The 12,750-nt window shown below is 38.9% G+C and overlaps 11 non-coding genes across 11 annotated transcripts; all 11 read left to right on the top strand.

Moving 5' to 3' along the window:
• The first annotated feature begins 4,918 nt into the window (after positions 1 to 4,918).
• Positions 4,919 to 5,059, top strand: LOC127142923 (U4 spliceosomal RNA). Its single transcript, XR_007814033.1, has one exon. It is a non-coding gene; the product is annotated as a U4 spliceosomal RNA (small nuclear RNA).
• A 955-nt stretch (positions 5,060 to 6,014) lies between these two features.
• LOC127142927 (U4 spliceosomal RNA) lies at positions 6,015 to 6,155 on the top strand. The gene has a single exon (XR_007814037.1). It is a non-coding gene; the product is annotated as a U4 spliceosomal RNA (small nuclear RNA).
• A 567-nt stretch (positions 6,156 to 6,722) lies between these two features.
• On the top strand, positions 6,723 to 6,863 carry LOC127142926 (U4 spliceosomal RNA). The gene has a single exon (XR_007814036.1). It is a non-coding gene; the product is annotated as a U4 spliceosomal RNA (small nuclear RNA).
• Positions 6,864 to 7,431: 568 nt separating this feature from the next.
• On the top strand, positions 7,432 to 7,574 carry LOC127142928 (U4 spliceosomal RNA). The gene has a single exon (XR_007814038.1). It is a non-coding gene; the product is annotated as a U4 spliceosomal RNA (small nuclear RNA).
• Positions 7,575 to 8,142: 568 nt separating this feature from the next.
• Positions 8,143 to 8,283, top strand: LOC127142919 (U4 spliceosomal RNA). Its single transcript, XR_007814029.1, has one exon. It is a non-coding gene; the product is annotated as a U4 spliceosomal RNA (small nuclear RNA).
• Positions 8,284 to 8,849: 566 nt separating this feature from the next.
• LOC127142924 (U4 spliceosomal RNA) lies at positions 8,850 to 8,990 on the top strand. The gene has a single exon (XR_007814034.1). It is a non-coding gene; the product is annotated as a U4 spliceosomal RNA (small nuclear RNA).
• Positions 8,991 to 9,560: 570 nt separating this feature from the next.
• Positions 9,561 to 9,701, top strand: LOC127142917 (U4 spliceosomal RNA). Its single transcript, XR_007814027.1, has one exon. It is a non-coding gene; the product is annotated as a U4 spliceosomal RNA (small nuclear RNA).
• Positions 9,702 to 10,270: 569 nt separating this feature from the next.
• On the top strand, positions 10,271 to 10,411 carry LOC127142922 (U4 spliceosomal RNA). Its single transcript, XR_007814032.1, has one exon. It is a non-coding gene; the product is annotated as a U4 spliceosomal RNA (small nuclear RNA).
• A 568-nt stretch (positions 10,412 to 10,979) lies between these two features.
• Positions 10,980 to 11,120, top strand: LOC127142909 (U4 spliceosomal RNA). Its single transcript, XR_007814019.1, has one exon. It is a non-coding gene; the product is annotated as a U4 spliceosomal RNA (small nuclear RNA).
• A 567-nt stretch (positions 11,121 to 11,687) lies between these two features.
• Positions 11,688 to 11,828, top strand: LOC127142916 (U4 spliceosomal RNA). Its single transcript, XR_007814026.1, has one exon. It is a non-coding gene; the product is annotated as a U4 spliceosomal RNA (small nuclear RNA).
• A 569-nt stretch (positions 11,829 to 12,397) lies between these two features.
• LOC127142925 (U4 spliceosomal RNA) lies at positions 12,398 to 12,539 on the top strand. Its single transcript, XR_007814035.1, has one exon. It is a non-coding gene; the product is annotated as a U4 spliceosomal RNA (small nuclear RNA).
• The last annotated feature ends 211 nt before the right edge of the window (positions 12,540 to 12,750 follow it).

Raw genomic sequence — 12,750 nt, 5'->3', positions numbered from 1 at the left:
GGTAATTTTCCATTAAAGCTGGCAGACTTTATGCATTAATTCCTCACTAAGCAACATAAGAAGCATCTAACCACATGCTCAGTAAAGAATCAGGAAAATGTCATATAATTCTGCACATTCTTACAGTCGCAGCCTTGTGCCCTTGATATGCATGTGTATTGTCAGTACTATCAGTCTTGTTATTTCTTATAACAACCAGTTGCCAGGTGTACTATAGTGGCAAATCTGCAGTTCACAAAGGAATCTGTCATGGCGGTGAATGATAAAGGTATGAAAAAGGTGGAGGTGCTTACAAGTGTAAACGTAAAGAACACTTTAGTTTGAACAGCTTCCTGACCAAGCTAAGTGTGCCTCCAGCTGTCAATATGACTTACGAGTAATTACAGAAGAAGGGAGGGACGTGTGAACAATTGCGCTATGGTTACTGTATGAGTCTCAGATCCTCCGCAAAGGCAAGTGCGACAAGGAGACATCAGGTTTGGCATAAAACGGACAGACAGGCTTATGGTGCCATTCTGATTCAGTCTGGGAATAACCACAAGCTGGGAATAGCAGGGTGTCAGCAGTGTGTGGGTTGGTGTGAACAGTCTGCAAGCATGTGTGTGTGTGTGCTTGTGTGTGTCAGAGATACAGAAAGAATATCTGAATATTGATGTTTAAAGATGCACGTTGAATGTAGAATATATGTACAATATATATACTGTACATCCACATAGCTGTGTGGCATTGAGGAGTGAAACTAAAATATTAATGAAACACTGTGTCTTTGACCTTGAAGTTTAGGGAGGAAACTAAAAGGCACCATGAGCGACATTTGTCTTCTCTTATCAGATGTCCCCCTGCACTGGCTGAGCTGTCACTTTACCCAAGAAAAATGTCATTGTTTTCCTCTCTCTGCTCATAACACAATCTAATCACAGTTTGCCCGGCTCATCCTGTATTGTCCAGGTGGCCCCACTCTGAGAGGGAACAGAGGGACTCTGAGCATCTATAAATGTCCTTAACCAGGCTGATGTGATGTCGCCCAGATTACACAATGCCCTGTCTACATCCTGCCACACTTATTTGTGGATAAACAAATACACACACACACACACACACACACACACACACACCTGCTTGCATGCACACATATTTACACAAAGTGTGCAACATATCCATTCCCTATTGAATCACTGATCAGTAACTCAAAGAGGTTGTGTGTCCTTGACAAGGTCTGTAAAAGTGTGATTATATGGAGAAAGCACCACTGTGTGGTCTAAGCTGGATCAGCCTAGTTGGCACATGCACAGTCTACAGACTTAGCTGGCAAGCTTACATATCCCCAACCAAAAACAGTCTTACTTAACCTGCTATGAGCTGCTCAAAATTGTGTGTATTAGGTTAGATCATGACCTGAGTATGATAGCTATTTTTTGTCTCTTTTTTGAGTCTTATGATTGATGGTTCAGGGGAAAACAGCTCTCAGTGTGTTGATGACTATAGGCTGCCCACTGAGCCCCTTTTGGATGGCATGGTATTATGTGGGCTGCCCAGCAGCCTGTGCTGAATGGCAGAAACAGCTAAGCCATCTGTTACACTCTATTTTCATCTCTCTGCCTACCAGCAGGGAGAGCCACAGCCCAAAGGGACTTCAACTGCTCTCACAGACTCCTGTTTTTTCAACAGGTAAAGTCTAAGCCTTGCGATGAGGGACCACCAAACCAGACCTCACTAACGGCAGGGCTCAGGTGATTACAAAACCCCAACACATCGCTTGACTGGGCAGAGCTTGTGATAAAGGAGAAAGTATTAATACAAAAAAGTAATCAGGTGCCTCAGAGAATTAGAGGAGATTATTACTGTCACAGTTATTAAATGACCATAACCCAATGCATCCTCAGATGCTTTTTAAGCCAGGTTAAAAGGATCATTTGGTGAATTGAACTCTGTCCATGTAATGTGTTTCTTGGGTTGAGAAAGGAGAAATTTGGGCTTTCCAGGTGAGGATGAAACAGAGGCTGGCAGGATTCATTTGAGATTACTTGGCGCAAACATGGTGTAATCCCCTTATCTGCGTACTTACCTGTCCCTGACAGTGATCCAAGCCTACCTCTATGAGCCTCATTGGCCTGACATTCTGGCAGGAGCAAATCCCTGTCTAATGTGTCAGCCCAGGCAGCTTTAACACCTGGCACGCCAATGCTTATCTGTTGAGCACCCAAAAGCACCTGCATTATCCCACTGAAGCTTCACAACAAGTAAAAGGGTCTCTAATATCCACACAGTGAAATTACAGTTTGTGTCATACCACAAACACACAGTGTGCAAAGTGTGCATACCATTGCTAAGGGCATATCAAAATACATGTGCAGTATCATCCCCTCTATTTTGGCATCCTCTTGCATGGTGGCTGTCTCTTAGAGGATTTTACGACTGATATATTCGAGCTCATTATTTCTAAATCAGTGAATGGTCTAGCCCCTATTGTTATCACTGGGTTACTACATTCATTTTCAACCTATAATCTTAGGACCTCCAATAAAATGTTATAGTTAATCCCCCGATCCAAACTGTTGATAAAATATGACCAAGAATTTACTGTTGTGTTTCCCAAACTTCTGCTCTTGGGTGAAATTTCTGCATCAGTTCTCTGTACATTCCTTTACCTTTCCACTGAAACTTGTGCTTGTTAATCCGGGTAGGATTCTAAGTTTTTATTTTGTCTTATTTATTTTTCTGTTGCAACTGTGAAATATAGGTCTCTGTAACCTTTAGAGATGTGGCATGTATTGAAATGAGAAGATGAAGGGGGGAAAGATATAAGAAATATGACTCATTTTAACAGGTGAACATAATTTGCAAAAGCCATGAGTCACCACCGTTAATAACAGTGCAGCTTATGCCTCTTTAACGCTTTCTCTGGGATATTAAATATTCAAAGTCATATGCGTCCATAGCTGACAGTCTATAATCGTCCCTGGCCCAGGTCCTGGAATTAATAGGTTTTTGCAAACATGGCATGTGTTTAAGGCAATGTTACAGAAGGCAATCTATTACACACACATATAGGGTATATAGCACAAGTAAAAATAGCATATAGCACAAGTAACAGAGAGTCTGTCAATTAGTATCAGGTCTTGTATTGAAGTCTGTTCCCCATCAAAATGCAATTTCCCTTACCTTATCCTGAACCAAACCTCACCCTAGATCTAACCAATTATCTCTGCTATACCTAATCATACACTGACCTAAGCCCTAACCCATGGCTGAATTAACCTGCTTTGGGGCCTTGGGGAACTTTTTTCAAAATTCACTGTTACCAGTTTCTCATATGTGAATACTTTCTGCTTTCCAAATTTTGCATGATAATAAACTCAACACGGGTTTTTGGGTGTCAGACAACATAATCAATATGTTAACTGGTGCTTTAGGGAATGATGGGCTTTTTTGTTGACATTTTCTAGACAAACAATCAACAGTTGATTGAGAAAATAAATGTCAGACATATTGATTGACATTGTCATTGGTTCTGGCCTTACGGTACTTCTATGATGGACAAACACTACCTTGCCCTTATTTTTTGTGTGGCATGGAAAAAATAATATGAAGTTAACCTAGGGCTTTTGGTGTGCCTGGGGGTCTGGGGCCCCCGGGCAGTCACCTGATTTGCTAATCCAGCCTTGCCCTGACCGCAACTGCAGAGGGGCGCTATGTGGAATATACTTTAAACGTGTGGGAAACACAATTTAAGAGGGAAACAAACATCAACACAACACAGATGTGGCCATTTTTGATGCTTGTTACACAACCTCAGGCTAGCATCATTGCTGTGCATTTTTCTGACAGGTAGTGAACAGGTGGAAGTCTATCATCCTGAACGCCTCTTCTGGATTAATTTCTGTTATAGTGATACTTGCAAACCGAGCATGATTTTCTGCTTGAAAGTTTTACTTCTTCAGCAGACTAAAGGAGCAGGTGAGAAAAGTTCAATCTCACACTTTTTAATGGAGGGAGCACGCTATGGCGTCAAAACATAACAGACTCAAATTCAAATAAAGCACAGTTTTAGGTGTATCCTTATGTCTTTATTATTCATTCAAACGTGATTAGTCGTTCCAGTTGACCGTAATACCAAAGGTTTAAGTTATGTAAGCATTTTACTGAACATACTTAATACCAAAGTATTAAGAAGATTGTGAAATATTATTTTTCCTTGAAGTAGGCTTTGAACTATATATTCGGTCACTTTTCACATCAGCGGGCCTTCACGGGGAAAGGAGAGCAGGATTATCCTTGTCTTTGCTGGCATCTGGTGGTTGTTCCGTAGCATAGCATTGTTGAGGACGCAAGGGTCAGCGGAAACTACTTTTCCAGGCTGTTTAAAATGTTGCTCTCAGAGGAAAATTGGCTGAGTGCGTACCATATTTTATGTACACATACAGGGTAGTCACTGTCTTCTGTTGCAACACTGAAACACGTGTTTTTTTTATCTGAGTACTTTTGTTTACTCTCCCGAACAGGAAAACGCGATTAGACGTTCGGTCAAATGGGCCGCCGTACATCGTCGCTACTCGCATCCGACATTACTGTTTCCCACGAAATAAGTATTTAATGTATTTGTGGTTTATCCGGGTAACCTTTGTACAAAAGTAAAAAGTATATGTGTTTGGATTAACGAAAGTGTATGCTGGGACTGACATTACAATGGGATAGTGGGAGGTTCGATCCCATAATGCATTGCGTCACGGCGACAGTTTAAAATATATTTAAGCTTAAAACACTTAAAACAACCTACAACAAGAAAGTTGTGTTGTCGAGGACTAATGCTCAATATTAACAAAAGGACCGTCTAATTGTTTTGAACCGAAGCCAGTGCACCGTAACTAAACAACGTATGTCGCAGAATGACTCCCCTCTGTTTGTAACTCTGAAAGGTAGCTTTGCGCAGTGGCAGTATCGTAGCCTATGAGGTTTATCCGAGGCGCGATTATTGCTAGTTGAAAACTTTACCCAATACCCCGCCTTGACGACTTGAAATATAGTCGGCAATGGCAATTTTTGACGGTCTCTAAGGAGACTGATTTCTCTGTGAAAGTAAAACCTGGTGTCGTATAACTACATTACAGGCTTGCTGTTATAGACAAAGAAAAAATATCAGTTAATTAAAAAAAAAAAACAACCTAGAACCATAATATTGTTTAAGCCCAAACTTTTAGTTGGATTTAATCTCAGTTGCAGACCGAAAACTGTATCTGCTTTTCCTATTCATACAAGTTGTATATGACAACGGAAGTGTGTTAATATATAAAATATACTGCTGAGAATAGTGGGTACAGAAAACTGGTATATTAACACACATGTAACTATATGTACTTACGCTTGTGTACTACATTATGTAAGTAATCAAAAATTATTTTATGGCATCAAAAGTACAATATTTACCTCTGAATTGTACTGGAGTAGCAGAGGAAATAGTTATTTTGGTATGCTAAAATAGAGAGGCGTGCAATTTTTGATGGTCTCTAAGGAGACGGACATGATGTTAAAATAAAAGACATTGACTTAGCTTTATTCTTATTGTTACATGTAAGCTTGTCACTGAGCCATCACAATCTGATATTTTCTTTAAAGTTCAAGTACCTCAAAATTAAAGTCAAGTGCAGTACTTGGGTAAATGTACTATATTCTTTCATCACTGAAAAAATAAGTCCCACCCACCTATTTCTCTGCAATTATAAGGCATTGTGACATTTAAATGACTTAAACAATGCTTACAGTATAGGCTCACTATAGTCCAACTGGTTTTAATTATCAAGTACTTAAAAATTGCACCTAAGAGCAGTACTTGAGTAAATGTATGCCATTACCTTCCACCATTGCCCAAACCACAGTCAATGGCACAAAGACTGAAATGAGTCCCACCTACCTACCTAACTGGTTTCTTTTACAGTTGTACCTGTGCATATACAGTAAAACCCTGACACTGGGGTGTGCAGGTCTTAGAGACCCCTGCTCTGTAAGTTATGGGATGTATCTTTGCGCAGTGGCAGTATCGTAGCCTATGAGGTTTATCCGAGGCGTGATTATTGCTAGTTGAAAACTTTACCCAATACCCCGCCTTGATGACTTGAAATATAGTCAGCTATGGCAATTTTTGTTGGTTTCTAAGGAGACTGATATTGATGTGAAATATAACACAAGATTAAACACAAGGCTTAATCTATTAGATCACTAAAGGTTGTTAACATGGTGACTGCAGCAACAAATAATATTTTGTTTTGGCATCAGTCATAAAAATTCACACTCACATTTTCTATAGTTGTTAAATATCTGGATAAAAAACATTTAAATATATGAAATATAGGCAAGCTACAATGGGCAAAAGATAACATTTTGGCATGCTCAAATAAAGAGGCGTGACTCTAGCCTCCTCGGAAGAGCTAGTCTAACCAGTAAATTTATCAAAAAAATAGTTAGCCCTGAACTGTTGCAGAGTAGCAGAAAATGGAAATACTTAAGCAAAACGACCTCAAAATTGTGTTCAAGCACAGCATTTGACTAAATATACTGAGCTATTTCCCACCATTGCCTAACAGTCAATGGCCCAAACACTGAAATAATGAGTCCCACCTACCTACCTAACTGGTTTCTTTTACAGTTGTACCCGTGCATATACAGTAAAACCCTGACACTGGGGTGTGCAGGTCTTAGAGACCCCTGCTCTGTAAGTTATGTGATGTATCTTTGCGCAGTGGCAGTATCGTAGCCTATGAGGTTTATCCGAGGCGCGATTATTGCTAGTTGAAAACTTTACCCAATACCCTGCCTTGATGATTTAAAATATAGTCAGCTATGGCAATTTTTGTTGGTCTCTAAGGAGACTGATATTGATGTGGAATATAACAAGAGATTAAACACAAAGCTCAATTTATTAGGTCATTAAAGGCTATTAACATGGTGACTGCAGCAATAAATGATTTTTGTTGTGGCTTCTTAGTCTTAAAAATTCACACTCACATTTTCTATAGTTGTTAAATATCTGGATAAAAAACATTTAAATATATGAAATATAGGCAAGCTACAATGGGCAAAAGATAACATTTTGGCATGCTCAAATAAAGAGGCGTGACTCTAGCCTCCTCGGAAGAGCTAGTCTAACCAGTAAATTTATCAAAAAAATAGTTAGCCCTGAACTGTTGCAGAGTAGCAGAAAATGGAAATACTTAAGCAAAACGACCTCAAAATTGTGTTCAAGCACAGCATTTGACTAAATATACTGAGCTATTTCCCACCATTGCCTAACAGTCAATGGCCCAAACACTGAAATAATGAGTCCCACCTACCTACCTAACTGGTTTCTTTTACAGTTGTACCCGTGCATATACAGTAAAACCCTGACACTGGGGTGTGCAGGTCTTAGAGACCCCTGCTCTGTAAGTTATGTGATGTATCTTTGCGCAGTGGCAGTATCGTAGCCTATGAGGTTTATCCGAGGCGCGATTATTGCTAGTTGAAAACTTTACCCAATACCCTGCCTTGATGACTTGAAAATATAGTCAGCTATGGCAATTTTTGTTGGTCTCTAAAGGAGACTGATATTGATGTGAATATAACAAGAGATTAAACACAAGCTCAATCTATTAGATCACTAAAGGCTATTAACATGGTGACTGCAGCAATAAATGATTTTTTGTTGTGGCATCTTAGTCTTAAAAATTCACACTCACATTTTCTATAGTTGTTAAATATCTGGATAAAAAACATTTAAATATATGAAATATAGGCAAGCTACAATGGGCAAAAGATAACATTTTGGCATGCTCAAATAAAGAGGCGTGACTCTAGCCTCCTCGGAAGAGCTAGTCTAACCAGTAAATTTATCAAAAAAATAGTTAGCCCTGAACTGTTGCAGAGTAGCAGAAAATGGAAATACTCAAGCAAAACGACCTCAAAATTGTGTTCAAGCACAGCATTTGACTAAATATACTGAGCTATTTCCCACCATTGCCTAACAGTCAATGGCCCAAACACTGAAATAATGAGTCCCACCTACCTACCTAACTGGTTTCTTTTACAGTTGTACCCGTGCATGATACAGTAAAACCCTGACACTGGGGTGTGCAGGTCTTAGAGACCCCTGCTCTGTAAGTTATGTGATGTATCTTTGCGCAGTGGCAGTATCGTAGCCTATGAGGTTTATCCGAGGTGCGATTATTGCTAGTTGAAAACTTTACCCAATACCCCGCCTTGATGACTTGAAATATAGTCAGCTATGGCAATTTTTGTTGGTCTCTAAAGAGACTGATATTGATGTGAAATATAACACAGATTAAACACAAGGCTTAATCTATTAGATCACTAAAGGCTGTTAACATGGTGACTGCAGCAACAAATAATATTTTGTTTTGGCATCAGTCATAAAAATTCACACTCACATTTTCTATAGTTGTTAAATATCTGGATAAAAAACATTTAAATATATGAAATATAGGCAAGCTACAATGGGCAAAAGATAACATTTTGGCATGCTCAAATAAAGAGGCGTGACTCTAGCCTCCTCGGAAGAGCTAGTCTAACCAGTAAATTTATCAAAAAAATAGTTAGCCCTGAACTGTTGCAGAGTGGCAGAAAATGGAAATACTCAAGCAAAACGACCTCAAAATTGTGCTCAAGCACAGCATTTGACTAAATATACTGAGCTATTTCCCACCATTGCCTAACAGTCAATGGCCCAAACACTGAAATAATGAGTCCCACCTACCTACCTAACTGGTTTCTTTTACAGTTGTACCCGTGCATATACAGTAAAACCCTGACACTGGGGTGTGCAGGTCTTAGAGACCCCTGCTCTGTAAGTTATGTGATGTATCTTTGCGCAGTGGCAGTATCGTAGCCTATGAGGTTTATCCGAGGTGCGATTATTGCTAGTTGAAAACTTTACCCAATACCCCGCCTTGATGACTTGAAATATAGTCAGCTATGGCAATTTTTGTTGGTCTCTAAGGAGACTGATATTGATGTGGAATATAACAAGAGATTAAACACAAAGCTCAATTTATTAGGTCATTAAAGGCTATTAACATGGTGACTGCAGCAATAAATGATTTTTTGTTGTGGCTTCTTAGTCTTAAAAATTCACACTCACATTTTCTATAGTTGTTAAATATCTGGATAAAAAACATTTAAATATATGAAATATAGGCAAGCTACAATGGGCAAAAGATAACATTTTGGCATGCTCAAATAAAGAGGCGTGACTCTAGCCTCCTCGGAAGAGCTAGTCTAACCAGTAAATTTATCAAAAAAATAGTTAGCCCTGAACTGTTGCAGAGTAGCAGAAAATGGAAATACTCAAGCAAAACGACCTCAAAATTGTGTCTCAAGCACAGCATTTGACTAAATATACTGAGCTATTTCCCACCATTGCCTAACAGTCAATGGCCCAAACACTGAAATAATGAGTCCCACCTACCTACCTAACTGGTTTCTTTTACAGTTGTACCCGTGCATGTACAGTAAAACCCTGACACTGGGGTGTGCAGGTCTTAGAGACCCCTGCTCTGTAAGTTATGTGATGTATCTTTGCGCAGTGGCAGTATCGTAGCCTATGAGGTTTATCCGAGGCGCGATTATTGCTAGTTGAAAACTTTACCCAATACCCCGCCTTGATGACTTGAAATATAGTCAGCTATGGCAATTTTTGTTGGTCTCTAAGGAGACTGATATTGATGTGGAATATAACAAGAGATTAAACACAAGGCTCAATTTATTAGGTCATTAAAGGCTATTAACATGGTGACTGCAGCAATAAATAATTTTTTGTTGTGGCTTCTTAGTCTTAAAAATTCACACTCACATTTTCTATAATTGTTAAATATCTGGATAAAAAACATTTAAATATATGAAATATAGGCAAGCTACAATGGGCAAAAGATAACATTTTGGCATGCTCAAATAAAGAGGCGTGACTCTAGCCTCCTCGGAAGAGCTAGTCTAACCAGTAAATTTATCAAAAAAATAGTTAGCCCTGAACTGTTGCAGAGTAGCAGAAAATGGAAATACTCAAGCAAAACGACCTCAAAATTGTGTTCAAGCACAGCATTTGACTAAATATACTGAGCTATTTCCCACCATTGCCTAACAGTCAATGGCCCAAACACTGAAATAATGAGTCCCACCTACCTACCTAACTGGTTTCTTTTACAGTTGTACCCGTGCATATACAGTAAAACCCTGACACTGGGGTGTGCAGGTCTTAGAGACCCCTGCTCTGTAAGTTATGTGATGTATCTTTGCGCAGTGGCAGTATCGTAGCCTATGAGGTTTATCCGAGGTGCGATTATTGCTAGTTGAAAACTTTACCCAATACCCCGCCTTGATGACTTGAAATATAGTCAGCTATGGCAATTTTTGTTGGTCTCTAAGGAGACTGATATTGATGTGGAATATAACAAGAGATTAAACACAAGGCTCAATTTATTAGGTCATTAAAGGCTATTAACATGGTGACTGCAGCAATAAATAATTTTTTGTTGTGGCTTCTTAGTCTTAAAAATTCACACTCACATTTTCTATAGTTGTTAAATATCTGGATAAAAAACATTTAAATATATGAAATATAGGCAAGCTACAATGGGCAAAAGATAACATTTTGGCATGCTCAAATAAAGAGGCGTGACTCTAGCCTCCTCGGAAGAGCTAGTCTAACCAGTAAATTCATCAAAAAATAGTTAGCCCTGAACTGTTGCAGAGTAGCAGAAAATGGAAATACTCAAGCAAAACGACCTCAAAATTGTGTTCAAGCACAGCATTTGACTAAATATACTGAGCTATTTCCCACCATTGCCTAACAGTCAATGGCCCAAACACTGAAATAATGAGTCCCACCTACCTACCTAACTGGTTTCTTTTACAGTTGTACCCGTGCATATACAGTAAAACCCTGACACTGGGGTGTGCAGGTCTTAGAGACCCCTGCTCTGTAAGTTATGTGATGTATCTTTGCGCAGTGGCAGTATCGTAGCCTATGAGGTTTATCCGAGGCGCGATTATTGCTAGTTGAAAACTTTACCCAATACCCCGCCTTGATGACTTGAAATATAGTCAGCTATGGCAATTTTTGTTGGTCTCTAAAGAGACTGATATTGATGTGAAATATAACACCAGATTAAACACAAGGCTTACTCTATTACATCACTAAAGGTTGTTAACATGGTGACTGCAGCAACAAATAATATTTTGTTTTGGCATCAGTCATAAAAATTCACACTCACATTTTCTATAATTGTTAAATATCTGGATAAAAAACATTTAAATATATGAAATATAGGCAAGCTACAATGGGCAAAAGATAACATTTTGGCATGCTCAAATAAAGAGGCGTGACTCTAGCCTCCTCGGAAGAGCTAGTCTAACCAGTAAATTTATCAAAAAAATAGTTAGCCCTGAACTGTTGCAGAGTGGCAGAAAATGGAAATACTCAAGCAAAACGACCTCAAAATTGTGCTCAAGCACAGCATTTGACTAAATATACTGAGCTATTTCCCACCATTGCCTAACAGTCAATGGCCCAAACACTGAAATAATGAGTCCCACCTACCTACCTAACTGGTTTCTTTTACAGTTGTACCCGTGCATGTACAGTAAAACCCTGACACTGGGGTGTGCAGGTCTTAGAGACCCCTGCTCTGTAAGTTATGTGATGTATCTTTGCGCAGTGGCAGTATCGTAGCCTATGAGGTTTATCCGAGGCGCGATTATTGCTAGTTGAAAACTTTACCCAATACCCCGCCTTGATGACTTGAAATATAGTCAGCTATGGCAATTTTTGTTGGTCTCTAAGGAGACTGATATTGATGTGGAATATAACAAGAGATTAAACACAAGGCTCAATTTATTAGGTCATTAAAGGCTATTAACATGGTGACTGCAGCAATAAATAATTTTTTGTTGTGGCTTCTTAGTCTTAAAAATTCACACTCACATTTTCTATAGTTGTTAAATATCTGGATAAAAAACATTTAAATATATGAAATATAGGCAAGCTACAATGGGCAAAAGATAACATTTTGGCATGCTCAAATAAAGAGGCGTGACTCTAGCCTCCTCGGAAGAGCTAGTCTAACCAGTAAATTTATCAAAAAAATAGTTAGCCCTGAACTGTAGCAGAGTGGCAGAAAATGGAAATACTCAAGCAAAACGACCTCAAAATTGTGCTCAAGCACAGCATTTGACTAAATATACTGAGCTATTTCCCACCATTGCCTAACAGTCAATGGCCCAAACACTGAAATAATGAGTCCCACCTACCTACCTAACTGGTTTCTTTTACAGTTGTACCCGTGCATATACAGTAAAACCCTGACACTGGGGTGTGCAGGTCTTAGAGACCCCTGCTCTGTAAGTTATGTGATGTATCTTTGCGCAGTGGCAGTATCGTAGCCTATGAGGTTTATCCGAGGCGCGATTATTGCTAGTTGAAAACTTTACCCAATACCCCTGCCTTGATGACTTGAAATATAGTCAGCTATGGCAATTTTTGTTGGTCTCTAAAGAGACTGATATTAATGTGGAATATAACAAGAGATTAAACACAAGGCTCAATTTATTAGGTCATTAAAGGCTATTAACATGGTGACTGCAGCAATAAATAATTTTTTGTTGTGGCTTCTTAGTCTTAAAAATTCACACTCACATTTTCTATAATTGTTAAATATCTGGATAAAAAACATTTAAATATATGAAATATAGGCAAGCTACAATGGGCAA

The sequence above is a fragment of the Lates calcarifer genome, linkage group LG10 (genome assembly GCF_001640805.2).
Source record: "Lates calcarifer isolate ASB-BC8 linkage group LG10, TLL_Latcal_v3, whole genome shotgun sequence".
Taxonomy (NCBI): domain Eukaryota; kingdom Metazoa; phylum Chordata; class Actinopteri; family Centropomidae; genus Lates; species Lates calcarifer.
Note: the sequence above shows the minus strand (reverse complement) of the source record. Positions and strands in the feature narration are given on the sequence as shown.